Genomic DNA, 19402 nt, shown 5'->3' with positions numbered 1-19402 from the left:
TAATTCCCTGCTTCACAGGTCGAGTTAGACGCGAGTTATAACCTGGCAGACTTCATTCTGGACAACGTGCTGTTGTTGCTCTTGTTGATTATCAATGTGAGCCGTTGGCCATATTGCATTGACATTATTGCACAGAGGTGGTCCAAGGTAAGAAATTTCGGACACATAACTAACATCCCCCATTCAAAGCTGGAGAAATTTCTGACTTGGAGGAGGCCTGGGCGATGACCGGGCCGCGGGGACGCTAAGCCCTGAAGCCACCACAAGGTAAACTGGAGTAGGGACAGAAGATGTCATTACCTGAGAAAGGACTGGGTCAAACGTATCACTTACACCAGGCAAGAGAACCGTTTTAAATCTTCCATTAGTTAACCTCCACAACGTTAACTTACCGCCATTATTCACTAAACTAGCCCTTAAGAATCGTGTTTTGTTTAAGGCGATGGACAAGAAGCTTGATGGATTTTTATACTTTTAAAGACATTTTCAAGAATTAGTGAAGCTAAAACAAGGGAGGAGAATTTTGTGGGTCCTCACACAAGGGAAACAATACAAGACGAAAAGTTTGAGGAGTTGAACCACTTTAAGAAAAAAAAGTCTTTCAACAACGTTACAAAGTATTTTGGGGGGAAAAATAAAGACAGACTACTGAGGTTTAGTGTGAGAGCCACGGAGCTCATATAAAGATCTGGGATGTAATGTGTGTCTAAAAAGCCACTTACTGATCGAGGACCGGACCCCTTAGACGTTGAGCTCCGAAATCATCGCATGGTAACCCCCCCGAAGAATTCTAACTAGTAACCCAAATTAGCCACCGAGAGCTGTCGGGGGTTGGGTTAAAGATCTGACGACTTCCAATCTTTTTGAAGTCAGTGTGGTCTAGTGGGGGGGGGGGGGCTGAGTGGACAGCGCTCGGGACTCGTAGTCCTGAGGTTCCGGGTTCGATCCCCGGCGGAGACGGAAACAATTGGGAAGTTTCTTTCACCCTTATTCCTCTGTTCGCCTAACAGTAAATATGTACCTGGGAGTTAGACAGCTGCTACGGGCTGCTTCCTGGGGAAGTGTAAAAAAAAAAAAAAAAAAAAAAAAGGCCCGGACGCTAAGGTGCATGGAGCCCTGACTGTCTAGGTTCGAATCCTTCTGGGGTGAGGAATTTTCTGTTACATATTGGCTTGGGGGACCATTCAAGCTTGTTTGCATATATATATATATATATATATATATATATATATATATATATATATATATATATATATATATATATATATAATGTCGTACCTAGTAGCCAGAATGCACTTCTCAGCCTACTATGCAAGGCCCGATTTGCCTAATAAGCCAAGTTTTCCTGAATTAATATATTTTCTCTAATTTTTTTCTTATGAAATGATAAAGCTACCCATTTCATTATGTATGAGGTCAATTTTTTTATTGGAGTTAAAATTAACGTAGATATATGACCGAACCTAACCAACCCTACCTAACCTAACCTAATCTATCTTTATAGGTTAGGTTAGGTAGGGTTATACCTAACCTAACCTATCTTTATAGGTTAGGTTAGGTAGCCGAAAAAGTTAGGTTAGGTTAGGTAGCCGAAAAAGTTAGGTTAGGTAGTCTAAAAAAAAAACATTAATTCATGAAAACTTGGCTTATTAGGCAAATCGGGCCTTGCATAGTAGGCTGAGAAGTGCGTTCTGGCTACTAGGTACGACATAAATATATATATACACACACAAACAACTTTAGAACACTTTCCCACCAGGAGGCTCGAACCCTAGCCAGCACAGAAGCCTTTCAGCAACTGGCATAACAGGTACGCCTTTTACCCATTGCACAACGCTCAGACCCTTAAAAGACGCCTTCACTTGCGTGTTTAGGCAAGTTGTGCATCTCATATTATATATATATATATATATATATATATATATATATATATATATATATATATATATACATATATATATATATATATATATATATATATATATAATATATTATATATATATATATATATATATATATATATATATATATATATATATATATATATATATATATATATATATATATATATAACTGAAAACTCACACCCCAGAAGTGACTCGAGCCCATACTCCCAGAAGCAACGCAACTGGTATGTACAATACGCCTTAATCCACTTGACCATCACGACCGGACATAATGAGGTGATAGCCTAAGCTATTTGAACCACCCCACCGCCGGCACTCGGATAGTAATCTTGGGCATAGCATTTTACCAAATCACCTCATTCTTTGGGGCACACGTGAGGAACACAAATGCGAACAAGCCTGAATGGTCCCCAGGACAATATGCAACTGAAAACTCACACCCCAGAAGTGACTCGAACCCATACTCCCAGAAGCAACGCAACTGGTATGTACAAGACGCCTTAATCCACTTGACCATCACGACCGGACATAATGAGGTGATAGCCTAAGCTATTTGAACCACCCCACCGCCGGCACTCGGATAGTATTCTTGGGCATAGCATTTTACCAAATCACCTCATTCTTTGGGGCACATGTGAGGAGGTGAGCCCCAAAGAATGAGGTGATTTGGTAAAATGCTATGCCCAAGATTACTATCCGAGTGCCGGCGGTGGGGTGGTTCAAATAGCTTAGGCTATCACCTCATTATGTCCGGTCGTGATGGTCAAGTGGATTAAGGCGTCTTGTACATAGCAGTTGCGTTGCTTCTGGGAGTATGGGTTCGAGTCACTTCTGGAGTGTGAGTTTTCAGTTGCATATTGTCCTGGGGACCATTCAGGCTTGTTCACATATTATATATATATATATATATATATATATATATATATATATATATATATATATTCAAAAACCCATCATTAAGAAACCTTGCGGGATAAAAAAAAGTTCAGAATGAAAAATACTTTAAAAGTCATATTTCCCCGTGAGACAATTATTATTTTCTAAACCAGTATTATGAATCAAGAACATAGACCACTGTGCTACAGAACCCTACGGCATGGGTTTGGGATAGCTTGAAATGGGCTCGTTTGGTATAATACCTCTTAGACAATTTTCTCTATTGTTATGTAGATTCTATGCTAAATCAAAAATATAAATCTTATATATATAAATAAAACCAAACAATGTTAAAAAATACATTTGTAATAAACATCTTTTCTTGGTTTAACCTCTAGACCAGCGCTTTTCAAATAGTGTCCGCGCCACGCCAAGGTAACTGGAGGTTCCTCAAAAGATACTCATAAATAGGCTCATTCCAATTATATTAAATATATTTTGAGACCTTGTTGTGTTTAATTTTTCTCGGTTAAGAATCATCAAGAGACAGAAATCGTCTCCTGTCAGTTGACAGTGAAATCCGTGTGTATATCTGCAGTGCGACCCGGAATTATTTCCAGGGTACAAAGGTTGGGGGGGGGGGGGATAGCTGCTAACTGATGGAAGAAGTTCATTAGCAGTGAGGTGACGTTAAGCCGGGGCTCAGTTATAGCCCCGCTCCTGTGCCAGGTAAGTCCACTACGGGCTCATTACAGCCCGTGCTACTCGCAACTTTCTGTTCCCAGTAACTGAATCTAAAACAACAAGTACCGTCTAGCTGGGTGGACCCTGGGTGGTGATCCCACCAGCCACTCTGTTAATATTCCCAGGCCGGCCGCTGGAGCTAACGAGTCATGGGGGGAAGGAGACTCTCTCACCCCCGCCCCGCACCTTCCTGCTCAAGGTGGGTCGCGCGGGAGACAGATGGCGGGAATAATAGACACGGCCGGGGGGCGTACAGGGAAAAAGGTGGCAGTGGAAAAACAGGACACGAATAGGGGCAGTCAAAAAGCTATCTGTCCTCTCTTATTCCATTCTTTCCACTATTTAAAAAGCAAATGCTTTCCCCCTCTAGTTTGTGTGTGTGTGTCAAGTCTGCCTCCCGTGGCCTCTCTCCTCCCTCCAGCAGTGTCCCCCCCGTGGCGGTGAAGCAGCCTCTCTCTCCCCCGGGCGTGGAGCGTTGCAGCAGCGCCGCATAAGGCGGGTGGGAGCGCCACCTGCACCAGTTACAGCCCCGCTCCTCTTCCAGGTAAGTCCACTACGGTGCCAGCGAAGTCCAAGTAGTCCGTGCTACTTGAAAATTTTTTGTTCCGAGTAGATGAATCTAAAACAACAAACGACAACAGCCACCACCTGCACGCCAACCAGGGCAGCCCCAACATCACCCGGAAATAGTCACACACCCACTCAACACACCAAGGTCAAAAGATCACACTTTTAAACCCATAAGTGTCCATGACCTCAAAACATCTCAGTCATATCACAAGGCCTAACCAGTGCATGACACCCCCCCTCCAACCACAGGGTTCCCACGCCTCTCAGGTCTCCCTAAACGTTAATATTTTACACACAACGCTACCAAACGCTTCCTTCGCTCAACACTTCCCACATCCAAACTACCTTTTCTTCCACAACCGGACATTAGTAGCAGTCATTACTTATTAATAAGCTGATGGACTAGACGAGGCTTTGCCTACAGGAGGCAGAAAAATTTGCGAAAACAGGAGACGGGATTCAGTTTAAAAAAATAAATAAAAATAGTGATTCAACAAGCCCTCCATAAATGTAATAATCAGTCCTTCAAGTGTCGTATGGTTAACTTGTCTTAGTTAATCATCGTTTTCAATATCATCTATTATAATCATGTCTCCACCATATTATCTACCTATTTTCTTCTATAACCCATATCTTCACCAGCACAAAATCTCAGTCCAGTAGCCTGCATTAAGCAAGGACTTCTACTTGAAGGACCCCAAGCTATTCTAGTCAGGAATAACCAATAGCGATATTCTTTGGAAACACACACACAGACCTTTACATCTAGGATTAAAAAAAAAATACCCAAGGTGGGCACTAGACTAGGCCTACAATCAATATAGCAACCACATGACTAGCCTAGGCCTACACTAAATATAACCACCACGACATGACTGAGGCGTTGCCATCCATGCACCATCTCCGGAGCGTAATATCGCGCCTACCTTAAGCCTACACTTGCTGCACGGCCTTTACTGATCACATTCCCAATCCCCAAATGTTTAATTCATTATCTTGGTGGGTCACATCTCCGCCACAACAAGGTCGCGGGGAGAAGAGAGTGGCAAGCAATAAGGGTGATAATAAGAGCGGTATGATAAGTAGGGTCAGGCCCTGGGGTGGAGGTTATTGACGGCTCCTCCCATTACCCATCTGCCCCCCCCTCTTCCTGTACCCCCATAATTACTGCATGGTACCTCCTACCCCTTCTCTCTCGCCACACCGCATACTTCCCTGCGGGCCTCAGCTGTTGACCAACCACCTGGGAATATTATGGTGTGACCTCACCTCCAGTCTTCCGGGGTGAACTTACCACCGCAAGACAGTCTACCCACTGGGAATAGAAGGCGACCGATTTAACAAAAGCATGGAGCAGCTTGGGTACGTGGGGAGTAGTCGGAGGGAGGGAGGGTGGGTCCACCCTCTCCAGGGTCTAGTATGCCAGCCACAAATCTCGTTTCATCATTTGGTAAACCTTGGGCTACCTACCTAGTGTTTACTCTGTGGGACTTCCGGGGATCAACAGCCCCGCGGCCCGGTCTCCGACCAGGTCGCCTGGTCAACCAGGCTGTTGGACGCGGCTGCTCGCAGCCTGACATGAGTCACAGCCTGGTTGATCAGGTATCCTTTGGAGATGCTTATCGAGGTCTCCCTTGAAAACTGTGAGGGGGTCGGCCAGTTATGTCCCTTATGTGTAGTTGAAGCGTGTTGAACAGTCTCGGGCCTCTGATGTTGATAGTTCTCTCTCAGAGTACCTGTTGCACCTCTGTTCTTCAACGGGGGTATTCTGCACATCCTGCCATGTCTTCTGGTCTCATGTGATGTTATTTCTGAATATTTGTTTGAATTCATTGTATTAATATATTTATGAATCTATATATATATTTATGAAAATAAATATGTTTGTATGTCGTGACAGCTACTTTATGGTGTTCTGTACAGGTAAGGTCTTTGACATTTTTACGCCTAGATCCATTACATTGCTTTTTCGTTCTTTAGTGTTATTTGATTCAGTTTTATATATGATTTCCGTTTTTAAATTTTATTTTTTCCATAGCGCAGGAGCTGGATCTTATTTTCATATTTTTATCTGTGGTTATTATTATCATCCAGATTTACATCCGATTGTAGGTTTGCCGTGTCCTCTATATTGTCTACTGGCATGAAGATCCTGGTGTCATCTGCACATCATGATACAGTGCTGTAGTTTGTATCCTTGTCTATGTCTGATATTAAGATGAGAAAAAGTACCGGAGCAAGCACGGTACCTTGGGGGGGGGGGATAACATCATCCGGCAGGTGGGATGATGTTATGGGGCAGGGTTTGTGATATTTTCTAAGCAGTATTCTATTTTCATAAGTTGGTCTTTAAACTGCTGGTGATTTGCATCAGGTGTTTTATATACAAGGACAATCACCACATTTAGAATTTTTATTTTAGTTATCTGCACTTCCACCATATCGTTTGTGGTGTTTAGCAGCTCTGTGCAGATGAGGGCTAAGTGTAAGTTCACAACAAAGGAAAAAGCAATCTAACTCAGTATAAACCTGTTTGCATAATCGCACAACATGACGTAATTTCCTGTTTAACCTTTGGTCTTGATGCGACCATGACAAACACTTCTTTCTTGCCTTACATATTATTACTCAAAGCACTGCCGGCGACTGCAGCTCTAAGACATTCGCTCTCCAACACAACTGTCATATCTAGGATAACCTCCTGAAAAATGTTTGATAAATTTAATACTATTCGACTCATTTGTTCCACTCACTCATCCTCCTACCCACTTCACTACTTGGACTGAACGGTAGATCGCCGGTCTCGCTTCATGCAGGTCGCCGTTCAATCCCCGACCATCCAAGTGGTTGGGCACCATTCCTTCTCTCCGTCCCATCCCAAATCCTTATCCTGACCCCTTCAAAGTGCAATATACACGTAATGGCTTGGCGCTTTCCCCTGATAGTTCTCTTCCCTTCATCCTCCTATCCACCACAACTAAATAACACTTGATTTCAGAGTCCTGAAAGGGTGTCTACATCATATTTAATCATAGCGAGGTAGTAGGCAAAAAAGGGCAAAGCGAATGCTGCACGCCTGACCCGTCACTAATATTTCAGACTCGTCAAAACTGTGACACCCTTCTGCAACCCCCCTCCCCCCCCCCCCCCCCCGACCTCCCACTACCGATTTTCCTGTGATGAACGTTAAATTCCAGGCTGCATTAGTCAGGGTTCGTGTCCAGATGAGTCGCCGCAATTTCAGGACGGGATTCCAGCGCGTTGATAAACGATATAAAACACCAGACTGGAGGGGACGTGGAATTTTCAACGACGGGAAACTAATTCATTTTCGAGTTTGAATGAAATTGAAAGACTCAGTGTGATTGGATGGTGTGAACCGCCTGGACGAATACAACCATCACCAGACGGAACAAGTACACCTGAACAAAGACTACAGCAACCGGGGGTTTACGAATTCTATTGTAAGAAAACCTATCGTAAAATTGTGTCTGCCGTTGTGTTACTGAGTAAGGATACTGATGGAGCTGATGTGTATGGGGGCGAGCTTGTGCGTTTATTATTGGATAACATAAGAGGTAGCATGGTACACCTGCCAGAGTGGAGCTGGCTGGGATCAGTCCTAACCTTCAGGGGGAGTTGCTTTTCGCAAGAGAGGAGAGGGGGGGGGGTTAGTTGGGGGGGGGGGTTGGTTAGTTGTAGGGGGTTGGTTAGTTGGGGGGGTTGGTTAGTTGGGGGGGTTGGTTAGTTGGGGAGGTTGGTTAGTTGGGGAGGTTGGTTAGTTGGGTGGGGAGGTTGGTTAGTTGGGTGGGGAGGGGGGGGGAGTTGGTTAGTTGGGGAGGGGGGGTTAGTTGGGGAGGGGGGGGGTTAGTTGGGTGGGGAGGGGGGGGTTGGTTATTTGGGTGGGGAGGGGGTTGGTTGGTTGGGTGGGGAGGGGTTGGTTGGTTAGTTGGGTGGGGAGGGGGGGGGGTTGGTTAGTTGGGTGGGGAGGGGGGGGGTTGGTTAGTTGGGTGGGGAGGAGGAGGGTTGGTTAGTTGGGTGGGGAGGAGGAGGGTTGGTTAGTTGGGTGGGGAGGGGGGGTTGGTTAGTTGGGTGGGGAGGGTTGGTTGGTTAGTTGGGTGGGGAGGGGGGGTTGGTTAGTTGGGTGGGGAGGGGGGGTTGGTTAGTTGGGTGGGGAGGGGGGGTTGGTTAGTTGGGTGGGGAGGGGGGGTTGGTTAGTTGGGTGGGGAGGGGGGGTTGGTTAGTTGGGTGGGGAGGAGGGGGTTGGTTAGTTGGGTGCGGAGGGGGGGTTGGTTAGTTGGGTGGGGAGGGGGGGTTGGTTAGTTGGGTGGGGAGGGGGGGGTTGGTTAGTTGGGTGGGGAGGGGGGGGGGGTTGGTTAGTTGGGTGGGGAGGGGGGGGGGTTGGTTAGTTGGGTGGGGAGGGGGGGGGTTGGTTAGTTGGGTGGGGAGGGGGGGGGTTGGTTAGTTGGGTGGGGAGGGGGGGGTTGGTTAGTTGGGTGGGGAGGGGGGGGTTGGTTAGTTGGGTGGGGAGGGGGGGGTTGGTTAGTTGGGTGGGGAGGGGGGGGTTGGTTAGTTGGGTGGGGGTTGGTTAGTTGGGTGGGGAGGGGGGGTTGGTTAGTTGGGTGGGGAGGGGGGGTTGGTTAGTTGGGTGGGGAGGGGGGGTTGGTTAGTTGGGTGGGGAGGGGGGGGTTGGTTAGTTGGGTGGGGAGGGGGGGTTGGTTAGTTGGGTGGGGACGGGGGGGGGTTGGTTAGTTGGGTGGGGAGGGGGGGGTTAGTTGGGTGGGCAGGGGGGGGTTAGTTGGGTGGGGAGGGGGGGTTGGTTAGTTGGGTGGGGAAGGGGGGGTTGGTTAGTTGGGTGGGGAAGTGGGGGTTGGTTAGTTGGGTGGGGAAGGGGGGGTTGGTTAGTTGGGTGGGGAAGGGGGGGGGTTGGTTAGTTGGGTGGGGAGGGGTTGGTTGGTTATTTGGGTGGGGAGGGGGTTGGTTGGTTAGTTGGGTAGGGAGGGGGGGGGGTTGGTTAGTTGGGTGGGGAGGGGGGGGGGGTTGGTTAGTTGGGTGGGGAGGGGGGGGGTTAGTTGGGTGGGGAAGGGGGGGTTGGTTAGTTGGGTGGGGAAGGGGGGGTTGGTTAGTTGGGAGGGTTGGTTAGTTGGGTGGGGAAGGGGGGGGTTGGTTAGTTGGGTGGGGAGGGGTTGGTTGGTTATTTGGGTGGGGAGGGGGTTGGTTGGTTAGTTGGGTAGGGAGGGGGGGGTTGGTTAGTTGGGTGGGGAGGGGGGGGTTGGTTAGTTGGGTGGGGAGGGGGGGGGGTTGGTTAGTTGGGTGGGGAGGGGGGGGGGTTGGTTAGTTGGGTTTGGAGGGGGGGGGGTTGGTTAGTTGGGTGGGGAGGGGGGGGTTGGTTAGTTGGGTGGGGAGGGGGGGGGTTGGTTAGTTGGGTGGGGAGGGGGGGGGTTGGTTAGTTGGGTGGGGAGGGGGGGTTGGTTAGTTGGGTGGGGAGGGGGGGGTTGGTTAGTTGGGTGGGGAGGGGGGGGGTTGGTTAGTTGGGTGGGGAGGGGGGGGTTGGTTAGTTGGGTGGGGAGGGGGGGGTTGGTTAGTTGGGTGGGGAGGGGGGGGTTGGTTAGTTGGGTGGGGAGGGGGGGGTTGGTTAGTTGGGTGGGGAGGGGGGGGGTTGGTTAGTTGGGTGGGGAGGGGGGGTTGGTTAGTTGGGTGGGGAGGGGGGGTTGGTTAGTTGGGTGGGTGGGGAGGGGGGGTTGGTTAGTTGGGTGGGGAGGGGGGGGTTGGTTAGTTGGGTGGGGAGGGGGGGGGTTGGTTAGTTGGGTGGGGAGGGGGGGGTTGGTTAGTTGGGTGGGGAGGGGGGGGTTGGTTAGTTGGGTGGGGAGGGGGGGGGTTGGTTAGTTGGGTGGGGAGGGGGGGGTTGGTTAGTTGGGTGGGGAGGGGGGGGTTAGTTGGGTGGGGAAGGGGGGGTTGGTTAGTTGGGTGGGGAAGGGGGGATTGGTTAGTTGGGAGGGTTGGTTAGTTGGGTGGGGAAGGGGGGGGGGTTGGTTAGTTGGGTGGGGAGGGGTTGGTTGGTTATTTGGGTGGGGAGGGGGTTGGTTGGTTAGTTGGGTGGGGAGGGGGGGGGTTGGTTAGTTGGGTGGGGAGGGGGGGGGTTGGTTAGTTGGGTGGGGAGGGGGGGTTGGTTAGTTGGGTGGGGAGGGGGGGGTTGGTTAGTTGGGTGGGGAGGGGGGGGTTGGTTAGTTGGGTGGGGAGGGGGGGGGTTGGTTAGTTGGGTGGGGAGGGGGGGTTGGTTAGTTGGGTGGGGGAGGGGGGGGTTGGTTAGTTGGGTGGGGAGGGGGGGGTTGGTTAGTTGGGTGGGGAGGGGGGGGGTTGGTTAGTTGGGTGGGGAGGGGGGGGTTGGTTAGTTGGGTGGGGAGGGGGGGGGTTGGTTAGTTGGGTGGGGAGGGGGGGGTTGGTTAGTTGGGTGGGGAGGGGGGGTTGGTTAGTTGGGTGGGGAGGGGGGGGTTGGTTAGTTGGGTGGGAGGGGGGGTTGGTTAGTTGGGTGGGGAGGGGGGGGTTGGTTAGTTGGGTGGGGAGGGGGGGGTTGGTTAGTTGGGTGGGGAGGGGGGGGGTTGGTTAGTTGGGTGGGGAGGGGGGGGGTTGGGTTAGTTGGGTGGGGAGGGGGGGTTGGTTAGTTGGGTGGGGAGGGGGGGTTGGTTAGTTGGGTGGGGAGGGGGGGGTTGGTTAGTTGGGTGGGGAGGGGGGGTTGGTTAGTTGGGTGGGGAGGGGGGGGTTGGTTAGTTGGGTGGGGGAGGGGGGGGGGGTTGGTTAGTTGGGTGGGGAGGGGGGGTTGGTTAGTTGGGTGGGGAGGGGGGGGTTGGTTAGTTGGGTGGGGAGGGGGGGGGGTTAGTTGGGTGGGGAGGGGGGGGTTGGTTAGTTGGGTGGGGGGGGGGGTTGGTTAGTTGGGTGGGGAGGGGGGGTTGGTTAGTTGGGTGGAGAGGGGGGTGGTTGGTTAGTTGGGTGGGGAGGGGGGGGGTTGGTTAGTTGGGTGGGGGAGGGGGGGGTGTTGGTTAGTTGGGTGGGGAGGGGGTGTTGGTTAGTTGGGTGGGGAGGGGGGTTGGTTAGTTGGGTGGGAGGGGGGGTTGGTTAGTTGGGTGGGGAGGGGGGGTTGGTTAGTTGGGTGGGGAGGGGGGGTTGGTTAGTTGGGTGGGGAGGGGGGGTTGGTTAGTTGGGTGGGGAGGGGGGGGTTGGTTAGTTGGGTGGGGAGGGGGGGGGGGTTGGTTAGTTGGGTGGGGAGGGGGGGGGTTGGTTAGTTGGGTGGGGAGGGGGGGGTTGGTTAGTTGGGTGGGGAGGGGGGGGGGGGGTTGGTTAGTTGGGTGGGGAGGGGGGGGTTGGTTAGTTGGGTGGGGAGGGGGGGGGGTTGGTTAGTTGGGTGGGGAGGGGGGGGGTTGGTTAGTTGGGTGGGGACGGGGGGGGGGTTGGTTAGTTGGGTGGGGACGGGGGGGGGTTGGTTAGTTGGGTGGGGAGGGGGGGGGTTGGTTAGTTGGGTGGGGAGGGGGGGGTTGGTTAGTTGGGTGGGGAGGGGGGGTTGGTTAGTTGGGTGGGGAGGGGGGGTTGGTTAGTTGGGTGGGGAGGGGGGGGTTAGTTGGGTGGGGAGGGGGGGTGGTTAGTTGGGTGGGGAGGGGGGGTTGGTTAGTTGGGTGGGGAGGGGGAGTTGGTTAGTTGGGTGGGGAGGGGGGGGTTGGTTAGTTGGGTGGGGAGGGGGGGTTGGTTAGTGGGTGGGGAGGGGGGGTTGGTTAGTTGGGTGGGGGAGGGGGGGTGTTGGTTAGTTGGGTGGGGAGGGGGTGTTGGTTAGTTGGGTGGGGAGGGGGGTTGGTTAGTTGGGTGGGGAGGGGGGGTTGTTAGTTGGGTGGGAGGGGGGTTGGTTAGTTGGGTGGGGAGGGGGGGTTGGTTAGTTGGGTGGGGAGGGGGGGTTGGTTAGTTGGGTAGGGAGGGGGGGGGTTGGTTAGTTGGGTAGGGAGGGGGGGTTGGTTAGTTGGGTAGGGAGGGGGGGTTGGTTAGTTGGGTGGGGAGGGGGGTTGGTTAGTTGGGTGGGGAGGGGGGGTTGGTTAGTTGGGTAGGGAGGGCGGGGGGTTGGTTAGTTGGGTGGGGGTGGGGGGTTGGTTAGTTGGGTGGGGAGGGTGGGGGGTTGGTTAGTTGGGTGGGGAGGGTGGGGGGTTGGTTAGTTGGGTGGGGAGGGTCGGGGGTTGGTTAGTTGGGTGGGGAGGGGGTGTTGGTTAGTTGGGTGGGGAGGGGGGGGGGGGTTGGTTAGATGGGTGGGGGGGTTGGAAAGGAGGGAGGGAGGGAGGGGGGGGGTTTGGAAAGGAGGGAGGGGGGGGTTGGAAAGGAGGGAGGGAGGGAGGGGGGGGTTGAAAGGAGGGGGGGGAGGGAGGGGGGATGGAAAGGAGGGGGTTAGACAGGAGGAGGGGGCAGGGGTTACTGGCAGGTGAAAGTGGTACAAGTGACACCACTAACAACCCATCCTCCAAACACCGGCCAAAGCCTCGTTAACTCAGCCGCCGCTTTCCTGGTACTGTATATATATGAAACCACTTCACACGTGTCCAAAAGCGATTACGTTTGAAATTCCATCGAACAAAGCTTCGCTTACTCCGATGTGAGAAGAACACAGCTGTAAATGCTTCAATCACGGACTGTAAACAAATAATTGTCAAGTCGGCAAACACCTAACCTACCCAAGGCCTAACTATACACGAATTTATAATATTAACATGTTAGAAATTAAAAACATAATTATTATACGGGCAACATAGACGAGTACAGGTTGAGGATAGGTTACATTATTAGACGTGGGTAGTGGACAACATTCCACATTGTAGAAAAACAAATTAGTATGTACTTTAACCCCCCCCCCCCCCCCGCCTGCACCATATGTACCTTACCCATCCCCACACCTTTCAAGTATTAGGAGCAGGTGTGCCGGGTGGGCCAGGAAGATGAAACAAATAAGTGCTAGCTGATGAGGAGTAAACTACATTAGAATGGTCCTGCAATAAAAAGTTGTTTGTTGACTGGCTCATTAAAAACAGGTTGGGGGTGTCCCATATAAAGTTTAACCTACCGGTTCTAAAGTTTAGCTTTCCGCCGGCAGAATTGTTGTGGAGGTCCATGAAAAAACTAAGCTTGTTTGGCCTAAAATAGTAACCAAGAAAATGAACTAATCAGGCATACACAGAATAAACACAAACACATTAATATTAATACAATTAAATAAAAGTTGAGGCGAGGCTGAGGTACTCACCATATTGAACTGACGAGAGGGCAGACTGAGGTGTAGTAAGGCAGGCGGCGTGGCTAGTGCGAGGTGCGGGCGAGAATAGCACTGAGGGAGGTATAGGGCTGAGCAAGACACTATAATCTGCTCCACGCCGGCACACCTAGCCGCACCAAGACGCTCCTCCGGTGTCCTATGGTCCGCCTCCACCGGTCTCCGCCAATGGTCAATGTTGGCAACGCTCGCTTCTTCTTCGTTCACACTTAACACTAAATTATTTCCCAAGTTTTTGTTAATTTACGCACAAGTCGGGCTTTATTTTGTTTTTATTTTTAGGTCACTTGGTTCTTATCAACGTTAAAGTTATGTTTGCCAACGCTAGTTAATAAATTGGAGGCGTTCGAGTCACTTTAAGGCTAAACAAATCAGTGTCCTTGTTTATCAAGAACAAAGGTAAGCCCAATCACTGACAAATGGCAATCACGGCTGAGCCCAATTTCATAAAAAATGAGCGTGCCGGGCTCGGATTAGTCTTACAAGAGCTTCAAAACTACTGAAGCACCAGAAGTAATTCTCAAAATTCTAATGACGTCACTTACACACTTTATTTACTATTTTTTTCTATTTCACTGCTATATTTAATTTGAATTACCACAAACACTTCGGATATTTTTTATATCTTAGTATATTACACAAGATGTTCCAATAATTCCAATTTAATATCCAATATTATTGCACCACTGTCACATGCTGAAAAAAAATAAATAAATAAATTAGACCAATAAGAAAACAATAAATCATTGTCTCTCGAGTTGGAAATCGAAGTTATATATCAAATTTATCCGGCAACAGCCTAACGAGAACGCGATCTGTGCCACTTATGGGAGAGAACAAAGCTCAATCAGCAACAATCTGGCAAATCAATTTAAAATATAATAAATTGAGGTGGAAAAATAATTCTAAACCCAACTGCAAATATATTCTAAGTAGTTAAATTGATCACGGCTGAACACACAATAACATTTAATCTAGACTTGAAGTTTAACGGATTTTGTTATCTAATTTATTTTTAAAGTATGTTATTCTTCGTTTACAATTTTGGTTATAAGCTAGCAGCCTCGTGAGAGATCATGGCGGGAGAAATAGTTTAGGCCTTAGGCTATATCTATTTTCTTGACTCAAGACCTATGAGATCACGATGTAATAAAACAATTAATGTCACACATTCTGCACACCAAATTGCCAGACTCCATAACACACCCACTGTCTAAAGGTGAAATTATTAGATAGTATTTCCGAACCAGCTTTAAGACTAACGTAAGTTCTTCCTCCCCATCACTTTTTACTTCATTACCCTCGCTTCTCATCTTCATTACCTCCCCTCGCCCATCACTCGACACTAATGAATTAAGACGTCTAATATTAGTTCATGTGTACTTTTTGTTTAATTAACAGGGTTACGACCAGCGCGAGCCTTAAGCCTCGAACGGGTCGGCCCTCACGTGTACACAAGCCTAAAAACCTCGCACTCACAGGTTCCATTGGCTCCAAACTAGTACACATCAAAATGTCAACCACGTCAACGTGGGAAAACTGATAAGGAACGGGTACTGAAAATGGGGATATGGAAGGACACGTGTACATAAAGTAAGTGTTTTCACAATGAAAAAAATGGGAAGCGATAGACTGTGAAACCAACCGGTACTGCAGTACTTTGAGATTATCAGAGAAAAGGTAGCGTTGGTATCTGCTGGACTGTGAGGCTGAGACCAGACAAATTCGCAACGAATACCATGGAGCTCAGCCCTATGTTGGCCGTTTATAATATATAACACGTCACTGGAAACAGGCGAAGGAGGCTTTTTAGGAAGTCGGAAGACCGCCAGTATGGTGAAAATACACACATTTAAATACGCGGACGATACTAAACTATAAGCTAGTAACCCCCTATTTACATACCATTGGAACGGCGTTGAGGATGACCATGTGCTAAGAAAACGGCTAGTAGAACATCTGGATAGGATGGATTTTATAACCTAACACAACCATGGGCATAGGAAGACCTTACTTTTGAAGAACACAATAAAGTACCTGTCACAACTGCAAGAAAATTAACATGTTGGATAACAAGACCCTCTCAAACAAGAGATGCCATTCTCTAGAGCGCAGTAAGAAATACATAATTTAAGAAAAATAAGAAATAATAATAAGAAATAAGAAAGAAATAATAATTTACACTTGAAAAATATTAGAGGGATCGATTCCAAATCTGCACATGGACATAATTCCATATGAAACCACGAAGCATCGCAGGATGTGGCAAAAAAAAAAAAAAAAAAAAAAAAAAAAAAAAAAAAAATTGAAAAGCAGAGGTTCTTACAGCTGAGAGAATTGTCAACATGAAAGGCCTAAGACTTTTCAATACTCTCCTCTCTAAACACAAGGTGCATAACTGGCCGACCTCTCGCCGTGTTCAATGTTCAAGAGAACCTGATAAACACCTCAAGGATACCTGATCAACAAGGAGACCTGGTCAAAGACCAGGCCGCAGGGACGTTAATCCCCAGAACCAATAAGAGGAGACAACAGGCAGGGATGGTAAATCTTGCCTCACAGACATGACGGTATTCTACAACCGATCGACAGAAGGGTGTTTTTTAGGCTGTCAGAAAGCCTTGTAAACAACACCCAATATGAGACCTGTACACAAATTGGAGAAACAAGGTGGCTCCAACGAAGAGAGACCTCAGAATGGAGAGAGGTTACAAGCAGAGTCACGCAGGTTCAGTACTAGGTCCTATATTCTAGGTCTTATTCCTGGCGTATATAAATATACTTCCAAAGGGGGGGGGGAATCGACTCTTCCTCTAAATGTTAACCAATGAGACAAAAAGTATGAGTATTATTAATACTACACAAAACTCCCAGAGACTACATTATGAAATTGACACACTAAACAAAGCTGCACAAGTGGCTACACGAGTTTAACTCGAGCAAATGCAAAAGGATGAAGCTGGGGTCTGGGAACAGGAGACCAGACAAAAATTATATAGAGAAAAAGACATGGGAGTTTATATAACATAACGAACCTGTATCCCAAAGCCAAAATCAAACGGGTATCATCAGTTGCTAAATTGGCCAAATTCTGAATTACCTTTAGGAACATAATAATAGTATATATATATATAGTATACATAATAATAGTATATATATATAGTATACATAATAATAGTATAGTATATAGTATAGTAATAGTATATAGTATATAGTAATATATATAGTATAATATATATAATATATAGTAATAGTATATAGTATAGAATAGTATAGTATATAGTAATAGTATACATAATAATAGTATATATATATATATATCTGCCCGAAACGCTGCGCGTGCTAGTGGCTTTACAAGACTGTAATTACCATATTTGTATCCTCACATTCCTTATGTACATTCTTGTATATGCATAAATAAATAAATAAATAAATAAATAAGGAACCATCCAAGACTGCCCTTAGCCTATCTGGGCAAAAACAAAAAGTCTGATAAAAGTCAATAGGCTAGGATCTGGATATGCCGACAGACTAGTCCCACAACTGAGAAGCAAGAGCTACGAGAAAGGACTAAAGGAATTAAGCCTCATATTTAGGGAAAATATAAATGTCATGAGAAATACGATTACCCTAAGTCTACCACATACACAATTCTCTTGCAAAAAGACAGAGCAGACAAAAGCTACGTGAAACAGATGGCTCGCAAGTGGAAACAAAGTACCCAAATAAACCACACGTTTCAATCTAAATCTTTCATTGTCCTCTCCTAGACCAGCGTTTTTCCAACTTTTTTTTTTTACTACAAGCCCAATACAAACTGCATTTTGTATTGCGACCCAGTATGCTCATGTGTATTAAATATTACAAAAAACTCTTTAGTTATGTTCCTTTATTTACTATTGACACATTATATATACATAATTATGGATGGAACCAATTTAATTACATATTTTTATTTTTTGAAGTGTATATATATATATATATATATAAATATGTGTCTATATATATATATATATATATATATATATATATATATATGTATATATATATATATATATATATATATATATATATATATATATATATATATATATATATATATGTATATGTATATATGTATATATATATATATATATATATGTATATATGTATATGTATATATGTATATGTATATATGTATATATGTATATGTATATATGTATATGTATATGTATATATGTATATGTGTATATGTATATGTATATGTATATATATATATATATATATATACACATATATATAATTCGTGTTAGAATTATTAATCTTACTTTTTCGGTCATATTTAATAATATATATATATATATATATGTATATGTGTATATTATATATATACATATATATATATATATATATATATATATATATATATATATATATATATATATATATATATATATATATATATATAATATGTCGTACCTAGTAGCCAGAACGCACTTCTCAGCCTACTATGCAAGGCCCGATTTGCCTAATAAGCCAAGTTTTCCTGAATTTATATATTTTCTCTAATTTTTTTCTTATGAAATGATAAAGCTACCCATTTCATTATGTATGAGGTCAATTTTTTTTATTGGAGTTAAAATTAACGTAGATACATGACCGAACCTAACCAACCCTACCTAACCTAACCTAACCTAACCTATCTTTATAGGTTAGGTTAGGTAAGGTAGCCGAAAAAGTTAGGTTAGGTTAGGTAGTCGAAAAATAATTAATTCATGAAAACTTGGCTTATTAGGCAAATCGGGCCTTGCATAGTAGGCTGAGAAGTGCGTTCTGGCTAACATATATATATATATATATATATATATATATATATATATATATATATATATATATATATATATATATATATATATATATATGTCGTACCTAGTAGCCAGAACGCACTTCTCAGCCTACTATGCAAGGCCCGATTTGCCTAATAAGCCAAGTTTTCCTGAATTAATATATTTTCTCTAATTTTTTTCTTATGAAATGATAAAGCTACCCATTTCATTATGAATGAGGTCAATTTTTTTTATTGGAGTTAAAATTACCATAGATATATGACCGAACCTAACCAACCCTACCTAACCTAACCTAACCTATCTTTATAGGTTTGGTTAGGTTAGGTAGCCGAAAAAGTTAGGTTAGGTTAGGTTAGGTAGGTTAGGTACTCGAAAAAACATTAATTAATGAAAACTTGGCTTATTAGGCAATTCCGGCCTTGCATAGTAGGCTGAGAAGTGCGTTCTGGCTACTAGGTACGACATATATATATATATATATGTCGTACCTAGTAGCCAGAACGCACTTCTCGGCCTACTATTCAAGGCCAGATTTGCCTAATAAGCCAAGTTTTCCTGAATTAATATATTTTCTCTAATTTTTTTCTTATGAAATGATAAAGCTACCCATTTCATTACGTATGAGGTCAAGTTTTTTTTATTGGAGTCAAAATTAACGTAGATATATGACCGAACCTAACCAACCCTACCTAACCTAACCTAACCTATCTTTATAGGTTAGGTTAGGTTAGGTAGCCGAAAAAGTTAGGTTAGGTTAGGTAGGTTAGGTAGTCGAAAAATAATTAATTCATGAAAACTTGGCTTATTAGGCAAATTGGGCCTTGCATAGTAGGCTGAGAAGTGCGTTCTGGCTACTAGGTACGACATATATATATATATATATATATATATATATATATATATATATATATATATATATATATATACATATACATATATGCAAACAAGCCTGAATGGTCCCCAGGACTATATACAACTGAAAACTCACACCCCAGAAGTGACTCGAACCCATACTCCCACAACTGGTATGTACAGGGACGCCTTAATCCGCTTGACCATCACGACCGGACAAAAGGAAGTGATAGCCGAGGCTATATGAACCACTTCCCCGCCGGCACTCGGATGGTAATCTTGGGCATAGCATTTTATCAAATCACCTCATTCTTTGGGGCACACGTGAGGAA

This window comes from Procambarus clarkii, chromosome 22 (genome assembly GCF_040958095.1).
Source record: "Procambarus clarkii isolate CNS0578487 chromosome 22, FALCON_Pclarkii_2.0, whole genome shotgun sequence".
Lineage (NCBI taxonomy): Eukaryota > Metazoa > Arthropoda > Malacostraca > Decapoda > Cambaridae > Procambarus > Procambarus clarkii.
Note: the sequence above shows the minus strand (reverse complement) of the source record.